This window comes from Rutilus rutilus (genome assembly GCF_951802725.1).
Source record: "Rutilus rutilus genome assembly, chromosome: 5".
NCBI classification, from domain to species: Eukaryota; Metazoa; Chordata; class Actinopteri; order Cypriniformes; family Leuciscidae; genus Rutilus; species Rutilus rutilus.
Window position 1 is genome coordinate 26,981,196 of NC_140213.1, and position 12,046 is coordinate 26,993,241.

Here is a 12,046-nt window from a genome sequence, read left to right on the forward strand (position 1 = left end):
TTTATAGACTCTTTTAACAGAAATATTTTCAGCGGGTCAATTATGGACTACCGTCTGGCTGATGAAACTCTAGAAAACGTCAATGAGCATGTATAGAAAGTTCAAGTTCATAGACTCGTTGGCCAGAAATATGTTCAACAGTCAGTATGGATAATTGTCTGGCCGATGTATTATCTGAAAGAGTCTGTAAGTATAAATAGAAAGTTCAAGATCAAGGACTCTTCAGTCAGAAATATGTTCAATATGTCAAATCTGAACTGAAATGGCTGAAGAAACAGCATTAGGAGTCAATGAGCATGTATAGAAAGTTCAAGATCGAGGACTCTTTTACCAGAAATATTTTCAGCAGGTCAAATATGGACTTTTGTCAGGCTGATGAAACACTAAAAGGAGTCAATGGATAGAAAGTTCAAGTACATAGACTCGTTGGCCAGAAAAAATTTAATTGTCATTATGGACAATTGTCTGGCCGATGTACTATCTAAAAGAGTCTATAAGTATGAATAGAAAGTTCAAGATCAAGGACTCTTCAGTCAGAAATATGTTCAGGAGGTCAATTATTGACTATTGTCTGCTTGATGAAACATCGGAAGGAGTCAATGAGCATGTTTGAGCAAAAGCTCAATTTCACAGACTCTTTGGCCAGAAATGTGTTCAATAGTCAATATCTACAATTGTCTGGCTATCTACAATTCTACAATTGTACTATCTGAAAGAGTTTATAAGTATGAATAGAAAGTTCAAGATCGAGGACTCTTCGGTCAGAAATATGTTCATGTCGTCAAATCAGAACTACTGCATGGCTGATGAAACACCAGAAAGAGTCTATGAGTATGTTTAAAAAGTTCAAGATCGAGGACTCTTTTGCAGAAATATGTTCAGTAGGTCAAATATGGACTACTCTCTGGCTGATGAAACACTAAAAGGAGTCAATGAGCATGTACAGAATGTTCAAGTTCATGGACTTGTTGGCCAGAAATATGTTCAATAATTAATATGGACAATTGTCTGTCCGATGTACTGTCTGAAAGAGTCTATAATTATGAATAGAAAGTTCAAGATCAAGGGCTCTTCGGTCAGAAATATGTTCAACATGTCAAATCTGGACTTCTGTATGGCTAATGTATTATTAAGAGAAGTCAATAAGCAGAGAAAGTTAATGTTTAAAGACTCTTTGGCCACAAATGTGTTCAGTAGTTTAAATAGGAACCTCTGTGTGGCTGAATAAACATAATAAGAAAGCCTTTGAGGACCCTTTGACAAGAAATAAGTTCAATAGGTCAAATATGGAATTCTATGTGGCTTATGAACCATCAGAAGGAGTCTAGGAGTGAGAATACAATGTTCAAGATTGAGGACTCTTTTCCAGAAATATGTTCCACTACTTCATGTCTGACGTAACATCAATTTGCAACCTGATCTCACAGAATTACGTGAAATGAACACGACCCCTTAACCCCGATTTGCGTGGTGGTGGCACGTAATGTGTTACAATTACGTGTCGGCACCACGAAAACAACACCCATACAAAGTCAATGAGGCTCATTTGTCGTGGTGGACACACGGATTCCCTGGTTAGACAACGTCACAGTGGGCAGCGGTAAATGTTGTTTTCTAGTTTACGAAACGTCCTCCTTTTATAATTTATTGTAGTGTATTACTTCCGATTTTTGTTGTCTAAATAACAGTAAATTATTTGTGATATAACTATCCATTTATAGATTGAGTAGTTTTAAAGAATGGCCCGAGGCTGTGTTAAATAGATTGTTCCCTTTACTTTATTAAACCATTTACGATATTTTATTCTTTTCAAATGTATTGTCTGTCATAGCAGCGAATATTATTAATTATTATTATTATGAATCAGAAGACTTTCAGTCGTTACCACGGCAACGATACGTCACGTTACGCACGCTTCTTACCCATAATCACTGCGCTTTTATCACTCATTTCTCCCGCCACATGACTACAGTAAGTATCTCAACCCCTCGGGGTGTTTGTTTGTTAAAAAGCACGTAAAACCTTTGCTGTTATTTCTTTAGTTGTAGCTGGATTTAATCATCCATGGAGTTTAGGTTGAATTTGTTAGTGTTGCATTATCATTTACACGGCTACCCGCCGAAGTAACTTAGTTACGTTAGCTAGCCAGCTAAATGACAGCTGTCCCGTCCCCGGCACAGTAGGAATGTGGCACTTCCACAACAAAAATCAGTTTAAACTCATGTATTTGTCCATGTGTTGTGAGGACAACAATTAACAACGTGTTGTTGCAGTGGTTAAAGTTTTATTCAAAGTGCATAGTAAATGTCAGAAGTGTAACTAAGGAGAATTACCGCAATCGGGGATGGACTAGAATAAAAAAGTGGACCGGGAGTCTTTCCAGAGGATTTGACTGCTCAGTGCGACTCAATGTCAATGACCGTTCATACCTGATACAATTAATGCATAATTAACTTGTAATTAACATAATTATCCTGTAACACTTTCGTGCCATACTTTTGTAAGACTTTGCCATTTTAAAAGACACTGAATCATAATTGTTACTTTAGTTATGTGTGACATTGAGAAGAGAGAGCAGTAGATATTATGAGAAGCGTTTTATGCAACAGGACAGTAGAAGACCACCTTTTCCATTATTTGTAGGCCTAAATAAAAATAGATTTGTGTTGGTACTTGCTTGTGTCAAGTGAATGTGGTACAAATCTGATATTTGCACAGTAAGGATTGATTTGTATTGTACGTAGTGGTTGTGATTGATACGTAGTCAATTAATAAGTACAATTACTCTGTCCTAACAATTAAGAAATGATCATTTACTACAAATGCTATTCTAACAATCTTTTGCTTTTTTCTTGTTTTACAGCTATATTGCAACACTTTGACTCCACCAACACACACACATATACACACACGCACACAAATCAAACCAACGGCACTTTTAAGAGCCACTCTCTCTCGTTCTCACTTGTCTCTTTTGATCTCTCTCTTTCTGTTATTGTCTCTCTTTTAATCACTCTTTCAATCTATCTATCTCTCTCTCTTCCATCTATTTCTGTTCAGAAATGGCTGGAGGGTCACAAAAAAAGACCTGCCCAAACTGCGGGGAAAAAATATATTGTGGACTTAAAATTTGTTCATTTTGCAACCATCCACAACCCCAAAATGTAAGACTCCAAAAAAAGATGGAAAAATTTAAAAGTCAGCAGAAGCAGTGGTTGGCATCTATGAAAAAAAATAAAAATAAGTCCCACGTTCTTGATGATGCTGCCATTCTGGTATGTAGTTTTCCGATCATCTCATTCACCAAAAGTGTTTTATTATTTTGACATAAGCAAATAAATTGACTAGTTTAATAAATTGCCTCACATCCACACTATTAATAAGAATATAATTCATGTTTACTGTTTTTTCCTACTATTATATCTAGGGAGTTGAAACTCATACAAATCCTCACATTTATCTATCCAAAAATTATGTAAAAATTGTTTGTAGATGTTTCCTAGCTTTGATGTAACTTCACACATGCACCGACAGCGGTGTCAGCCATGCAAGGCACCATCCAGCTCGTCGGGAGCAGCTGGGGTTAGGTGTCTTGCTCATGGACACCTCGACACTTGATTCAGTGGAACCGGGGATTGAACCACCAGTCTTCCGAATTTGTAGACAACCTACATGAACCACTGAGCCACTGCCGTCCCAGTGTAAACTGTAAAATTCAGCTGTAAACTACAGTTTTGTGTATCTAATTGATCTCTCTACCTCTCTGTTCCAGCTTGAGAAGTTGTATGCCCTTGGCATGAAGCCCCTGCTGCTAATTGCCCATCCTCCTAAGGTGGTGACAGGGACGTGCCATACTAAAACAAAACTAATGCTGCCAATGCATGCCCACCTTAGCACATCCGCTAAGAAATGCCTTGATAATGTGGATGCCATCTATAAATTGATGGTTGAAGGTGAGATTGCATTTATTTAATTAATTCGTTACATTTATATAGCGCTTTTTCTCAAGGCTTTTAACCTTGAAATGCATACGCATGCATGTATTCACTATCCGTTGTACAATTGTTGGTGTTGTCCTGTACATTTCCAAACAGCAAAGACTAGAAATTCTGATCTGGCTGTAGCCTAGCTGCAACCTAGAGTCATTTTAAATAGCCTAAACACTCAGCTGGGAAGCTAGCGCAAATGGGAAACAGGACTTCCTGTGGTTTCTCATAAAATAAAAGCCAGGGCCCGTATTCATAAAAAATCTTAATGCAAAGAGTAGCTCCTAGTGACAAAATTCTAGAAAAATTCTTAGAAATGTGGGCGTTTACAGCCGAAAGTGGCAGAAAGATGAAGAGGGAGAAGAAATGTGTTGCAGACAATGGACAGTGAGTTAGCCTATAAGACGCTATAGATTAGATAATGCAGAGATCATGTTTAGTGACCGATCTTATTAAAGACACGCTAACATCTCCGTTACAGCACATAAATGCTATAGCTCCAGATTACGCATGTAATTTCAATGTGAAGGCTTAGAATAGACCCTATACATAAAAATTGTTTTCCTTCGTGGACAACCAACCAATCACAGTCTTCAAAAGATTTTGTCACACATAGCAACGGGGTCAGCCCCGCCTCCTCACTAAGATAAAAGTTTTTGTTTTTTCCTTGCTCAAGAGTTGCTCTCAGAATCACTCTTAAGCTAAGACTCCTATGTAAAAGGTTTTAAGCTAAATTAGGAGTTTTCTGAGAGGATTCTTAGAATCTTTAAGAATACGGGCCCAGGACTCTGACTCTATAGTAACGTAGCAATCAGGTTACATTGCTGTCTCCATCTCTTTCCTCTGTGTTCTCTCTCCATCATACAGGTCTGTGTGTCTGAGCTACACACACACTTATAGCAGACATATATTAAAGGCTGACGGTGGCTTCGGCTGTATTCACACAAAATCCGCCAAAGTCGCTCTTTCCAACAGGGTTCTGTGGAGGTGGGGTCATGTTTATTTGTGCTTTAGAATGTAACCGAAATGAAACAATCAGAAGACCTTTTATTTCTCTGATTCACTGCTTTGTTCTTGCTAACACTGCTCACTCTCTTTTGGAGTTCGCTCAATCGCCGCTCTCTCTGCATGGGCCAACTTTGAATCATGTGTTTACAAACAGCAAGAGACAATCCTACTAATTTTGCCCTTTAAGACTAACTTGTGTTAATGTTAATGTATTTTTTTAAAACATAGTCAAAGTAAATCTACTACTTGTGCCACTGCGAATAGAGATTGGATGTGCAAAAAAGTACCTAACGGCATGAAAGTCACTGAGACCACAACCGGTGTTGGGTAAGTTACTCAGGGAATTGTTACTCCTTCTGTAAAAGTTATAATATTACTTTACTTATTACAGGGAATTAAAAGTTACTAGTTACATTACTTGTCATGTTACTATATTACTTTTACTATCCCGCGCCCTGCCCCTTTCTAAAAAGTGACAGATAACCTGTTTAGTCCACTTATTTTAGAAATGAATCCACTTTACTGGAACAACAATAATTAACACTGTAAAAAAAAAAATCGTAAAATAACGGTAAAAAGTCTGGCAGCAAAGTTGCCAACCACTTACCGTAAAATTAAAGTAAAATATCTTAATTCCAATAAAGTGCAAAAACTATAATTTTACAGAATTTTTCATTAAAAGTTTTAGAAAAAAATACTGTTATTTTACAGATTTTTCCTTGTTTGAGTTAAGATATTTTACCTTAATTTTACGGTAAGTGGTTGGCAACTTTGCTGCCAGACTTTTTACCGTTATTTTACGATTATTTTTTTACAGTGTAAAACTTTTATTTTATGGATTTTTCCAATATTATAATGACCAAACACCTTTAATAAAGTTATGGCACTAAAAGTTCTACTGAGAAACACTGTTATTTTACAGGTATTTCCTAAATTATTACAATCAAACTCCTTTAATAAAGTTATGGCACTAAAAGTTCTACTGAGAAACACTGTTATTTTACAGGTATTTCCTAAATTATTACAATCAAACTCCTTTAATAAAGTTATGGCACTAAAAGTTCTACTGAGAAACACTGTTATTTTACAGGTATTTCCTAAATTATTACAATCAAACTCCTTTAATAAAGTGACGGCACTAAAAGTTCTACTGAGAAACACTGTTATTTTACAGGTATTTCCTAAATTATTACAATCAAACTCCTTTAATAAAGTGACGGCACTAAAAGTTCTACTGAGAAACACTGTTATTTAACAGACCTTTCCTAAATTATAACGATCAAACACATTCAATAAATTGTCAAGACGTGCTCAAGAATGTAATAAAACAGTTTTATTTTAGAAGACAAAATAAGTCTGTAAAAAAACTGTATAAAACTGACTAAAATCATCTCAAACTTTAATTTGCAGCACTTGTGTTTACATATAATTTATTAGTATTTAAACAATGTAAACTTGTAATCTAAATAAAATGGAATTATTCAGACCCCTGGGGGTCACATAGTTCTGATATTAAATATTATATGGTCTTTACATTCAGAATCCTTACTATACAAGTTTATTAATAAGTTAAATCAAAACATACAACAAAAGTGTACCAGAAGTGACAGATACAGCAAATAAACAGCAATCCAGCAAACGGCCAGTAATCAGCTTGGTGCATCTGGGAAGAAGAAAAAAAGGACACACTATGATTCTCTCAAAATGATTTAAATTATTTTTGTTTCCTTTAAACAAGCTTAATACATTTTTATTTAAATTGTCTGTTTGTCTTCTGATTTGTCTGGTATCTAAAACTTATGTCCGATTGAAAAATGTGCATCACCAAAAGAAGGAACATGTAGATTCACAACAATGGACATTCTTTTTCATTGCAAGGTAAACGCCTAAAAATGCCAATTTGTATTACAAAATAAAACCAACAATATTTGTATTAAATGGAGGTGTTTTCAGACTGCTGTGATATGGGTAATGAGGGTCTTTCTCCCATTCTTCAGGGAATTAAATATATGATATGTGTTTAAAAAAAAAAAGAAGGTATATTCTCATTGTGTGAGATTATTAAAGTACTTGAGATAGTTCACCCAAAAATGAAAATTCTGTCATCATTTACTCACCATCATGTCTTTTCAAACCTGAAATGTCTCTCTTTTGTCAAGCATTAAAATTATATATTTTTGAAGAATGTTGGCATCCAAAAAATGCATAAAGGTTTGGAACAACATGAGGGTGAGTAAATTATTTGGGAGAATTTTCTTGTTTACCTGACTGTGAACTATCCCTTCAGTTCATGTGTGCCAAACTCCTGGAGGGCCAATGTCCTGCAGAGTGTAGCTCCAAACTGTTTCTGGTTATCCTGAGGATCTTTATTAGCTGGTTCAGGTCAGTTTAATTAGGGTTTGAGCTAAAATCTGCATGACAGTGGGCAAATTCCATGAATTCCATGAGCATCCCTATGCCCTGGGGTTTTTAATATATGCTTAGTAAGGGGCCGTGTTTACACGACTCAGTTTCCTAAAATCGTCTCGGTCTAAACTACTGAAATGTGAATCTGTGAAAACGGTAAAGGCATGCATATGCATATTATGTGTTTAGTCTATAGGCATGCGTGTGTGAATGCGAATGTGCACAGGCGTGGTCTTTCTTTACAGAGTGACATCACCAGTTACTTTGTGGCATGGATAAAACAGCGATTTAGACGTTTTCGCCGATCTGTGCGAACGGGAATCGTTTTAATAACGTTGTCATCTGTACAAAGAAAAACTTTTCTGTTTTTAGTACATCGTTGTTGTGTAAAGTACCTAAGTTTGTGTGTTCTTGACGTCTTTTCTTTGAACCCTGCAGGTAGTTACATTTAACGTATCTATTAATAGTTTTACCTATGGAACTTTATATGAAATGTATGATGAAAATGTGTGTACTATAGCAAACCCAAACAAACAACTCAAATTATTCTGTTAAATTGAACTCTTCCACAATATCTAGTTTTAAAATGAATCACTGGGACTTGCCATCCTAGGTCACATTACCATAAATATAAAATAAAATTACTATAAGATAAAATTACTTCAGTTAAAGGGATAGGTCACTTTGAAATTAAATGTTGGTATGTTTTAGCTTACCTCAAGGGCATCCAAGATGTAGGTGTCTTTTTTTCCGCAGTAGTTTCAATTTTGATATTTTTTAGGTCAAACCGTTCTTGTCTGTCAGTCATATAATGCAGGTCTATGGTCACTGTCTCAAAGAGCATGCACAGAGTCCAAATTAAAACAATTCCCCATCGTCCAAATTAAACAATTCCCCACCGTAAGTACACATTGATGGCATAAGACACGAAACGAGCGGTTTGTGTGAGAAAACGAACAGTATTTATATCGTTTTTACCTCTTGTACACAGCCACGTCCAAGTGATCTGAGGACGCGCGCGCATCCTGGTGTGTGACGCGTGCGCAGACTGGTACATAGATATATATACACTAGATGTCGCCTTGTCTACGGCAGTTCATTGGAACGAATGTCTTTAAGGCGACATCTAATGTCGTAAAAATGTTATAAATACTGTTCGTTTTCTCACACAAACCGCTCGTTTCATGTCTTAGGCCATCAATGTGTACTTACGATGGGGAATTGTTTAATTTGGACGATGAGGAATTGTTTTAATTTGGACTCTGTGCATGCTCTTTGAGACAGTGACCACAGACCTGCATTAAATGACTGACAGACAAGAACGGTTTGACCTAAAAATATCAAAATTGAAACTACTGCGGAAAAAAAGACACCTACATCTTGGATGCCCTTGAGGTAAGCTAAAACATACCAAAATTTAATTTCAAAGTGAACTATCCCTTTAATTTACCATCGCATTACCCTTTGCTAACACATTTAGGCTACTCTCCCTTATGCTGTCCGAAAGGTACATGATTTTCTTTCTTCAGATGAACACATATTTTTGAAAAAATAAACTAGACTTTTAGAAAAATTATCCATCTCTTGTGTTCGTGTGTCGAATAATGCAAGTGAATAGACAACAAAATGCTAAAGGTCAAAAAAGTCCAAACACACATCCTGACAATAATCCAAGAGCATTGTAAAGCTCATATGATAAGTGCATAAAACTTCCTGTGTGAACAACACAGCAGGCTATTTGTAGGCTGCATGTAGTTTCTGGAGCATGCACTTGCATTATATTGGCTTACAATAATGGATAATTTTTCAAAAAATCTCTGTGGCAAGAAAGTCAGATATACATCTGGGATGGCACAAGGGAGAAAAAAAAGAGATAACTTTTTTTGTTTTATATACTGCAGTGGATACTTACTACTGAATGATGGGCTTGTTTCTCTGTTGGTGCTTAGTCTGCTCCGTAAACATTGTTCCAATGCTTGATCTAAAAAATATAAATAAAAAAAAAAATCATCAGGGTGACATAGGACCATTTTTTTATGTGTTCCTTAAGTGTTATATAAATCTGGAGTACCCTTACTAACATTAACCAGAGTTTTGCTAAACTAACCAAATGGTAATAAAGTATTGTAATCAATCCACCATAAAAACATGGTTTCTAAACTTTTACTATGATAAAAACCAAGGTTAATTTAGCAAAGGACCCTGGGAACATGTCATTAAAAGAACAGCTCATCCAAAAAATAGAGTTCTCTCTTTATTTACTCCATGTTGTTCCAAAACTGTATGAATCTCTTTTGTAGAACCTTAATTAAGATATCTTGAGAAATGCCTTCATTGTTTTGTTTTCCCATACAATGGGTTCCAATGTTGTTTTATTCCCAACATTCTTGTGTTTCACATAGGCTAAGTCATAGGCTACAGGTTTGAAAATACTTTCATTTTAAAAGGACATACATTTTTGGGTCAGCTAGGCCTGTGAACTCAAGAAGATAGATTAAATATTGTCTGGAGGGTTTGAACCAGTGTGCCTTTGAGCAGAGTTTACATGTTCTGCCTCTATTTCACGTGTATTTTAATATAACAATACTCACTCTGAAGATCATGTGGCTGGATCATATTTATTCCCAAAATTCCTGGATCATGAGGGAAACACACACATACACAGCAATATATTAGCTATTTGTATATTAGCATTTTACTTACAGAGACATTTGCGAAAGCGTGCAAAATTGTACTCACCAACTTCAAAACATATTATGATGACTGATCGGTAACGTTAGGCCTAACGTTATATCCCGCGATCAACAATTCAAAAGCCTAGTTTGCATATTCTTCTAGAGTCAAAGAGTGTGGTTGGAGTCCCTCTCCGTCTAAAGAGACAATGTTCTCAGTCATTGCAGTCAAAAACTATGCGGAGTGTTTTTTTTTTTTACTAACGTTTAACGTTAGCTGACAATATTTACACATGCTAGCAACACATAACATTAGCCTAATACACTGAAACATGTAAGTATATCGATATAGCTCTAATCGCGTTTAGATTCTCAATTTAACACACTATATTTTGATGTAGCAGAATTGTTTTTATAAAATATAAAGTTATTACCTTCCGCAGATTGCAATATGTCCGTTACACGTTGTTAAAATGCGTTGTCCATATTCCTTGTTTGTTCTTCATTTACATCCCGCAGCTCGCTCAAAATAGAAATGTAGCAGTCCGATGTAAAATAATCCATGTTTTAAACAATATTTGCCACAGAATCGACGTATGCTAGAACTGAAGATCCCGAGCAGCAGCACATATACACACACACACTCACTCCAACAGACATATTCAAACTTGACCTGTAAAAGGCGCGCATAGTTGTCATTGGCCAGATTCCTGGATGACAGTCTGAATAACCAATCATGCTCAAAATAACTCGGAGAGACAGCCAATAGTGTGGTAACATTGCAATTACAGGAAAAGATGACATGTTTTAAAAGAAAGAATATGAAAAAATATACACGTGCTATTTATTTAGCTGTATTTGTAGGCTGGCTGTTATATTTATTCAATTGGTTAAATGGCGTTTTCATTGCAGTGTATGATTAAAAATTAAACTTAAAATAACTTATATAACAACATATATTTACCACTGCTCTGCTAAACAGCAATTTAACAGAGCAAACAGATTATTAAACAGAGCAAACACTGCCTATGTATTCATATAAAATTCTGTATACCTACATGAAAAACTAATGGATTGGTATACTCTGGGTGACATTATTACCATGTGACCCATAATGACCCTTTTGCACTTTAACAAATGATTGGCCTTTCCTTTAGAAACACTCTTATGCCTAATAATGTCTTGCTTTTCACCCTGTGTGGCACTGTTACCGTACACAACCTGTTGGTTTAGGGTTAATCCTCTGTCCAACACAACACTTTGCTAACATTGGCATAATTCTATACAAGTTGCAACATATACCCCGGGTTTCACAAGCAAGGCTTAAGCCTGTAGTCCCAGACTAAAATGCACATTTCAGCTGTTTTACCTGAAAGCAACTTGCACTGACTTATCTTAAAATATGTCAGTGCCATTGTTTTGTCTCAAGATGGTGTGTCAGTGAGAAACATTGAGGAATACCACAATACCTATACTGTAGCAGTGACATTGTCAGGCTTTTCTATTTACAATGAAGTAAGCTAATGCCTGCACAAAATATGAGCATTATAATATAACAATATAATATGTAATGATACAGTGGCTTCATAAATTAATTTAAAACATAAAAAAATAAATAGTAAAACCTCATGAATACAAACTTCCCAGGAGGACCTAAACGCACTATATGTTCCACCATGAACCCTGTTGGCCTGCTGTCTGACCAGCAAGGTCAATTTAACATGAATTGTGCAGTTTGCTTGTATCCAGAATTACAGAGTTTAAATGTAAAAATACACTTAAATCTAAAACTAATAACATTTACTTTAAAATGACAACACAAGGAAATATGTTACATTGTTAGTATGGATATAAACCTTTAATATAATGAGCTACAAATTTAATTACACAATTTGATTGTAATTTTACACAACTTTGTATGTAATTTAAAAAAAAATCAGAAAAACACTGTATAAGTAATACAGTAATTGTCCT

At 35.6% G+C, this 12,046-nt stretch overlaps 1 long non-coding RNA gene across 1 annotated transcript; it reads right to left on the reverse strand.

Moving 5' to 3' along the window:
- Positions 1-6,369: 6,369 nt before the first annotated feature.
- LOC311290787 lies at positions 6,370-11,101 on the reverse strand. The gene is made up of 5 exons (XR_014627456.1): positions 10,507-11,101; positions 10,140-10,270; positions 9,992-10,033; positions 9,313-9,381; positions 6,370-6,657 (listed from the first exon to the last, which is right to left on the reverse strand). It is a non-coding gene; the product is annotated as an uncharacterized lncRNA (long non-coding RNA).
- Between the last annotated feature and the right edge of the window lie 945 nt (positions 11,102-12,046).